We start from the raw sequence: 8972 nt of genomic DNA on the forward strand, positions 1-8972 counted from the left end.
AGACCATATTTGCTCTGCCTAATTGTATTCGACGTACCCCGAATATTTGTTGATACAACTACAGCGTCAGGGCTATGCGAAAATCTCTACACATATTTGCGTTGTTAAGAGAATATTTGTAGTTCTCGAAGAAAGAATGGGCATCCGTAGAAATTTATTCAAGAGGAGAAAAAAATTATGATATTCAAATTTTTCTTATAGAGGGTATTCCCAGAGGACTATTCAGTACCCAGGGATATTACAGGAATGATAATTTGAAGGATAATTTGAAGCAAAAAAGTGTAGTAAACATGGAATATAAAATACGTACCTTAAGAGCTATGAACATTTCTTCATGTTCCTACTGTGAAACAAATATGTTCGACTGCAACCTCTTTGCTTTCCCCCTCGTGAGAGATTGAAATATGGACCAAAACAAGAAGAAAGACGTCCAATCAGCATGGGCTCTAAACTGTATGCATTAATAGCTACGAGCACTTGGTCATCTTCGATGCTTTGAAACACATTTCCACTGAACAAGTGCTCATAGCTCTTGAGGCATGCATTTTAGACCTCATGTTCACTGGAACTCTTTAGCTCCGTACGGTGGTTCCTATCATAACCTCGAATGTTGAGCATTCCTCCTGGGACACCCTTGTAAGGGGTTCATTAGGGGTTCATTACTATTCGCTAGCGCACTTGAGCAGATGTAATTTCGATGGATTGCTCACGTGCTGCCTGCGATATGGAATATCTATGCTACAATAGAATCGCAGGTCAGAGCAATGTTGGCAGAAAGTCGAGTTCAGTAGCTCGCAGAGAGCAGTCCTGTTTTGTAGCGCGCATATGTAAATTATCACAACTGATTTAACCGCAATTGTAATGTTAAAGTGCCATGTAATTCCTTGCAGAAATGTTTCAATAATAACTTTTGTTCTGAAGAAATCTTTTGACAGTCATTTATCTGAGTTTAAATATTTTACGAATTTTTCCTGTGCATACTCGTGTTGATTAAGCAAAAGAAAATCAGTTGTTTTCCTACATATGAAAATCTAGTGGCCAGCATTGCACTGGGCTGTGCCAAAAGTTTCTTATAGGAGCAGATACATAGATAGCGTTATCCGGCGACATCACTGTGAGGTAAGAATATCTCAGTTTATTCAGGATGATTTCACAAGGCCATGACGCAGCGCTGCTGACGTCAAAACTTATTAATCTCGATATGCAGTCAGTCTTTAAGGGAAGATGACATTAAAACTTGAAATTTTATTATTGGAATGAAATTTTTCTATTGGGAACTTAAACTAGATTTTTCTGTTGGGAGGTTACACTAAATGTGAATATTATAATTATTTTTCTGTTGGGAGGTATAACTAATTCGGTGAGTTTGAGAACGTGTCCTACTCCAGTTACTAAATGTGACAGGAAGTTCACAACGGTAAGTATGTTTCATTACTACATGCTAAATTCGTCTTTTACGTTATTAATATGAATACGAATGCCACCTTTTTGATTCGGCGATCTGAAATTACATTTTTCTTGTGGATGAATCTGCAGTATCCAACAAATTAGCCACAAAAAATATTTTTCTTCATGTACCAATTATGTTATGTTTACGCCGACAATTGAAACTCCGAAACAAATAAAAATCTAAGTAACTGAAGATGTTACGTATGATATCGAGAAAAGTAATCAGGAAAGAATGCCACATTAATCTATTGAATTTTGATTCAGCTTCTAGCAATATTTTTACATAGAAATATCATACCTCTGGTCATAGAAAAGTATCCACTGCAATATTTTCATATATTTTATTATTGAATGTTTGCTGCCATAATTAACGTTGAAGAAAATGTGTTTTGAAAGCTACTTTTTAGTAAAATGTAACGTAGTGCCAGAATTCGAACAGGAAAATGTGAGAAATTTCCAAAACCACACCGTAACTCGCCGGTAGAATCGACTCAGCCTCGGATTAAACCAAGGCGAGACAGGTTTTGCAAATATGACACATTACCGTTTAACCGTTCCCACTGGAATACAAGATTTGTAGCTCCATTAATGTCTGTTGCGCTGTGTTGGAGCCCGTAGCTTTTGAAAGGACCCCAACTCCTTGAGAGAATCAACTTTTCGGCCTCGAAATTTCACACTTTTCCCTTCTCGGCAGATTCTTTTGGATCCACGTATACACACAAATATAGTATATTGCATCCACGTTCTTCAGAGTCCACTATTACGGCTGGGCTGTGTAAAACAGGCTGTAGACCCAGCATGCTGTCACGTGTCTTCTGTGTCCACAGAGAAGTGGTAAGTTGCTGCTGTGATTATCTCCACATTCAGACAGGGTACAAGTTCCCCTCTTGGTCCCCTGACGGCTACGGAGGTTGTTATGCTATTGTAAATATAATACTGTAAGGTGTCAGGCAAATCCAACACCTTCCATGAAAACCCTGACATGATAAGCAAATCCAGTAGTATGTCACATAGCTCCGAATAAACCGTGACATTAAATTAACCAAAGTAATACGAGTAACGAGTGAGCAAATGGAATACCACAGACTAACACAAGAATGCCTAAATGCATGTCATACCTTCCCACCGTGAGATAGACGCAGTTCCGAGGGGAGAAACGAGAACAGAAGCCGAGAGCAGAACCGTGTTAAGCTGGAAGGCCCTACGATAAGGAACAGACGGACACCCACGTCGCCAGCTAACTGCTAGGACCACACCACCCGCAAGTTTTAGCGTGAGACTTTTTCGCGTCTCTGTTACGTTAGGACCACCCCCCAGCCCATGTTAAAAGATAGAGCCCTCCAGAAGAACAGTATAGATCTTATGATAACGCTAAAAGGACCACACCAGCTCCAAGTTTTAGGGTGAGACTTTTTCGCTTCTCTGTTACGTTCCATTCCCGGGTTAGATTCCCGGCGGGGTCAGGGATTTTCTCTGCCTTGTGATGGCTGGGTGTTGTGTGATGTCCTTAGGTTAGTTAGGTTTAAGTAGTTCTAAGTCCTAGGGGACTGATGACCGTAGATGTTAAGTCCCATAGTGCTCAGAACCATTTGAACCATTTTTCTGTTACATTGCAAACTTTAAAAACATTGCCCCACCACGGAAAGTATAACGTTTCTCATTGTATAGACAGAATTTTTGTAGGCGGAGTTTAAGGTTAACATTGAGACCCTGACTGGTCAGATGAAAACACAGCCAGATAGTTTTTTTAAACCAACTTCGGTAAATTGTAGTAAGGAGAAGTTAGAGGAGAGTTGCTTCCGAGAGGGCGAGCTGGACGGAGCTGCGCCGGCCGCCGCCCCCTGACGAACGCCGACAAGGTAATGAACGCACGACATGCCGCATTTTTGAGCGCATAAGGCTTCACTCAGAACTGCAGAAGTCTCATCTGTTACATCCCCTTAACGTAATACTAGTGTCGATTGTCAATTAAAGCTCATGGTGTTCACATTTGCCACTTGAAGTAAAAATCTGAAACTCGATGATTTTTCTGTTATATAGTTATTGAGAAGCCACATCAGCCACTGTAATTTACGACAAGTTAGATAAGTAATTAAAGATAATTGAGGGTCACTGTAGACCATTTTGATAGTTTTCTCTTTTGTGAAACTTAATTTAAACCTAGATTATAGATGTGATATGGCATAGGTCATCCTTCGATCCATTGTAGAACTTGGAAACACACTCAGGGAATATTCGTTCTCATTTTTGTTGAACGCAGTTGGTTTTTACCATCCTGTATTAAAACATTTCCTTTTATCAATAGTGCAATTTATAAAGGATGTTTTGTGAGTAGAATAAAATTTCCAATGGTAAACTTAACTGCTTTTTTGTCTCCTTACCAGCAACAGGTCCCAGTTTCAAACTAGTCAATTCCATAAAAAAACACGCTCAGAGCGTCGTTGCGCGAAAGTGGTAGGGAGACACGATATAGAACAGACACCACGCAGAAGGTTTAGAATACTGCCATTAATCTGTATATTTTAAAAATTTTTTGTTCCATAATAATTTTGAAAAATTAAGCAAATACTATAATGAGAGTAAGCTTTTGTTAAGTGTAGTTTACCTGTTTAAAATAACCTCTTTGACGTAGGTGGAATAAATGTATTAAAACATATTTTGTAAATAACTATGTAATATTTCAAGTACAACTATTATTAATTATGTCAATTTTGTATGTACGTGCTCTCATGCAATTGTAGATGGTTCATACTTAGGGTTTTTGTAAGCAGAATTGTAAATTGAAAAGGTGTAGGGATCATAGGTAGTGGAATGGAAAATGTGGTGTGGCGCGCGAGTGAGAATTGGCGCGCGAGTTACACACAGTCGGTAGCTGTCCTGCAAGTGGTGAACACGCATTACGTTGGTCAAGCACTAGAGGCCCCGAATTTACCTGCAAGACTGGGTTTTTGGCCTCGGATGTGCTGTACATGATTGGCGCAGTACGGCAATAAATTACGAGTAATAGCTCAAAAATTTGTAATTTTATCGTCACCACCAAGAGGAAGACAGAGCGATGTACATCAAGAGCCGTACCTGCGCAATGTTACTACGCAGCACCGCCTCACGCCACCTTCGACATCAGTAGCAGGCAAAGTACTTCATTTAGAAGTGTATCACAGTATGAACCATCCATCTTCAATCAGTGGAATATAAGTGTTAAATGTACCTTTGTGTTTAACAGTAATTTTCCTATTTCATTTACCTCAGTATGGTCCTTACCTAAACGAATTTATTCCGAGTATCCTGAAGCTTATTGAAGCTTGAATAATAGTAAATTACTGGCAAGAGTACTGTTTTGGTAGTAAATTCTGAAAATCATTGTTAAATACTAAAGTTTGCACGTATCAGTTTAAGGGCCACCGCTTTGCGTGACCATGAGGATAAGTTTTAAATAGTATTTCTGAAAGTAAAATAACGTAATTGTTTAACTGCAACAATCTTAACAGTAATTGTTCGTGTTGCTTCTCCATGTCAAAGAAAGCCAGACAAATATTGGCGTTAGTAAAACGTTAACAAATAACAGTCCTAAAGAAATGAAATTTAGTCGTGTTAAATAATAGTTTTGGTCACGTGAATGACAGCTATAAGCTTAATATTTTTGTACCCTTGTTCAAATATATGTGTGTCTTCTTTAAATAATTACTGAAGTGTAGTGATAAATTCCATAAGTAACAGAAAGTGGGATTAATAGTACTTACTGCCAAGTGACCATAGTAAGTGAAAGTAGTTATTTATTCAGTGTCGAAAATTGACTTCATCTTTTTGTGTAGACACTGTGCCCGATTTGGGCTGGCGGCCGTTTTATTAAGCGAAACAGTTTATTATTATTGTGGTGTCACCGCCAGACACCACACTTGCTAGGTGGTAGCCTTTAAATCGGCTGCGGTCCGTTAGTATACGTCGGACCCGCGTGTCGCCACTATCAGTGATTGCAGACCGAGCGCCGCCACACGGCAGGTCTAGAGACACTTCCTAGCACTCGCCCAGTTGTACAGCCGACTTTGCTAGAGATGGTTCACTGACAATTTACACTCTCATTTGCCGAGACGATAGTTAGCATAGCCTTCAGCTACGTCATTTGCTACGACCTAGCAAGGCGCCATTACCAGTTACTATTGATGCTGTAAAACATGTACCGTAAAGAGCGATGTTCACCAATTATGGATTAAAGTTAAGTATTCCAGCAGCTACGTATTATTTTTGCTAGTCTCATTTCCCTGTCCTGTTCCAGACCTCACGCCAGCCTGCGTGAGCTTAAACGCGTGCCTTTCGGCTTCCTTCATAGTGGACTGGCTGTTTTGCCAATCCACAACAATTATAACAGGCTCTGTCTGATAAAAGGTTTCCAAAAGTAATTATTCTCACTGTTTTTCCCCCAAACTGTATGATTCGGAGAAAAATAGTTCGATACTTTACCATTGGATTGAACACGGTTAAAATCTCTCTCCGAGAGTCGATGGTTTGGAGTGTTAGTGCTGTGTGATTTTGTTGTGGTGTTCCTGCCGCTACTTACTGCACAGTTCTGACATTCCGAATCTAGGATCTTCCGTCTTTACAGTGGTAGGACTTAAACGTTCTGGTACCGTAATGACGAGAACGCGAAAGTAGCGTTGCAAGGTAAGCTTACATAAAGTCCTTCGAAGGACTTCGTGGCTTGTGGAAAATAATTTGATGCTAAATCACAGCAAGACTCAGTTTTTACAGTTTCTAACTCACAATTCAACGAGAACTGATATTTTAATGAGACAGAATGGGCATGTTATAAGCGAGATGAAACAGTTCAAGTTCCTAGGCGTACGGATAGATAGTAAGCTGTTGTGGAAAGCCCATGTTCAGGATCTCGTTCAGAAACTAAATGCCGCTTTATTTACCATTAGAACAGTATCTGAAATAAGTGATATTTCAACACGAAAAGTAGTCTACTTCGCATATTTTCATACGCTTATGTCATGTGGTATTATTTTTTGGGGTAATTCTTCTGATTCAAAAAGGGTATTTTTGGCTCAAAAACGGGCTGTTCGAGCTATGTGTGGTGTAAGTTCTAGAACCTCTTGTCGACCCCTATTCAATAGTCTGGGAATTCTGACATTGCCCTCACAGTATATATTTTCTTTAATGTCGTTTGCTGTTAGCAATATTAGCTTATTCCCAAGAGTTAGCAGCTTTCACTCAGTTAATACTAGGCAGAAATCAAATCTGCATGTGGAATGCACTTCCTTGACTCTTGTGCAGAAAGGAGTGCAGTATTCTGCTGCATCCATTTTCAATAAGCTACCACAAGAACTCAAAAATCTTAACAGTAGCCCAAACGCTTTTAAGTCTAAACTGAAGAGTTTCCTCATGGCTCACTCCTTCTATTTTGTCGAGGAGCTCCTGGAAGAGCTAAAAAATTAAGCAAATTTCAGTGTTACATTCTTGATTTTCTTTATTTAAACTAATGACGTGTCGCCCGAATATGTTTCTTATACTTCATTTTATCTTCTTCTACAATCGTGTTATAATTTCATGTATTTACTCGTTCCATGACCATGGAGACTTTTCCTTAATGTGGTCCCACGGAACAATAAATAAATACACTCCTGGAAATTGAAATAAGAACACCGTGAATTCATTGTCCCAGGAAGGGGAAACTTTATTGACACATTCCTGGGGTCAGATACATCACATGATCACACTGACAGAACCACAGGCACATAGACACAGGCAACAGAGCATGCACAATGTCGGCACTAGTACACTGTATATCCACCTTTCACAGCAATGCAGGCTGCTATTCTCCCATGGAGACGATCGTAGAGATGCTGGATGTAGTCCTGTGGAACGGCTTGCCATGCCATTTCCACCTGGCGCCTCAGTTGGACCAGCGTTCGTGCTGGACGTGCAGACCGCGTGAGACGACGCTTCATCCAGTCCCAAACATGCTCAATGGGGGACAGATCCGGAGATCTTGCTGGCCAGGGTAGTTGACTTACACCTTCTAGAGCACGTTGGGTGGCACGGGATACATGCGGACGTGCATTGTCCTGTTGGAACAGCAAGTTCCCTTGCCGGTCTAGGAATGGTAGAACGATGGGTTCGATGACGGTTTGGATGTACCGTGCACTATTCAGTGTCCCCTCGACGATCACCAGTGGTGTACGGCCAGTGTAGGAGATCGCTCCCCACACCATGATGCCGGGTGTTGGCCCTGTGTGCCTCGGTCGTATGCAGTCCTGATTGTGGCGCTCACCTGCACGGCGCCAAACACGCATACGACCATCATTGGCAGCAAGGCAGAAGCGACTTTCATCGCTGAAGACGACACGTCTCCATTCGTCCCTCCATTCACGCCTGTCGCGACACCACTGGAGGTGGGCTGCACGATGTTGGGGCGTGAGCGGAAGACGGCCTAACGGTGTGCGGGACCGTAGCCCAGCTTCATGGAGACGGTTGCGAATGGTCCTCGCCGATACCCCAGGAGCAACAGTGTCCCTAATTTGCTGGGAAGTGGCGGTGCGGTCCGCTACGGCACTGCGTAGGATCCTACGGTCTTGGCGTGCATCCGTGCGTCGCTGCGGTCCGGTCCCAGGTCGACGGGCACGTGCACCTTCCGCCGACCACTGGCGACAACATCGATGTACTGTGGAGAGCTCACGCCCCACGTGTTGAGCAATTCGGCGGTACGTCCACCCGGCCTCCCGCATGCCCACTATACGCCCTCGCTCAAAGTCCGTCAACTGCACATACGGTTCACGTCCACGCTGTCGCGGCATGCTACCAGAGTTAAAGACTGCGATGGAGCTCCGTATGCCACGGCAAACTGGCTGACACTGACAGCGGCGGTGCACAAATGCTGCGCAGCTAGCGCCATTCGACGGCCAACACCGCGGTTCCTGGTGTGTCCGCTGTGCCGTGCGTGTGATCAGTGCTTGTACAGCCCTCTCGCAGTGTCCGGAGCAAGTATGGTGGGTCTGACACACCGGTGTCAATGTGTTCTTTTTTCCATTTCCAGGAGTGTAAATAAAAAATAAAATAAGAAGACTGCAAATCACCCCCCAAGAATGATCAACGGTACGTGCTAGGGAAGTAACCAAAAGTCTGCAGGATTATCCACTGCTGCTTGAGGAAGGAGTTGGATTGGATGCAGCCGGTAGGACGCGCCGAGCACTTACCTCAGTCCGGAGCAGGTGAGCCGACGATGGCCTGGAAGCAGCGACCGCGCCTCAGCTAGTGGGGCACCTGCAGGCTCTGCGCGCGTCTCCCTGCGACTGGCGGAGAGGCCGCTTTCTACCCGGCGGAGGCTTCCACAGGCGGCCGGGCGGTGGGGAGGTGCCGCGCACGGCCCTCTGTTCAGAGACCAGCCTCTCGAGGCGAACTTGTTGCCTCAGTGAGCGGCTGCGACCGCGACAAGACAACAGCGTTCACAAGTAGGAGCTGCTGTAGACGTTGTGCGATTGCCTGCACGCGTCGTGACCATCCAGTCTCCACTGACGTCTCGGTGT

The 8972-nt window shown here is 43.3% G+C and overlaps 1 protein-coding gene across 1 annotated transcript in view; it reads right to left on the bottom strand.

Moving 5' to 3' along the window:
- Positions 1–8755, bottom strand: part of LOC126188237 (alpha-tocopherol transfer protein-like) — a 174858-nt gene extending 166103 nt beyond the window's left edge. The window contains exon 1 of the mRNA XM_049929795.1: positions 8643–8755. The gene's annotated coding sequence lies outside the window, so the exon portion shown is untranslated. The remainder of the gene's footprint in view (positions 1–8642) is intronic.
- Between the last annotated feature and the right edge of the window lie 217 nt (positions 8756–8972).

Source organism: Schistocerca cancellata, chromosome 5, assembly GCF_023864275.1.
Source record: "Schistocerca cancellata isolate TAMUIC-IGC-003103 chromosome 5, iqSchCanc2.1, whole genome shotgun sequence".
Classification (NCBI taxonomy): domain Eukaryota; kingdom Metazoa; phylum Arthropoda; class Insecta; order Orthoptera; family Acrididae; genus Schistocerca; species Schistocerca cancellata.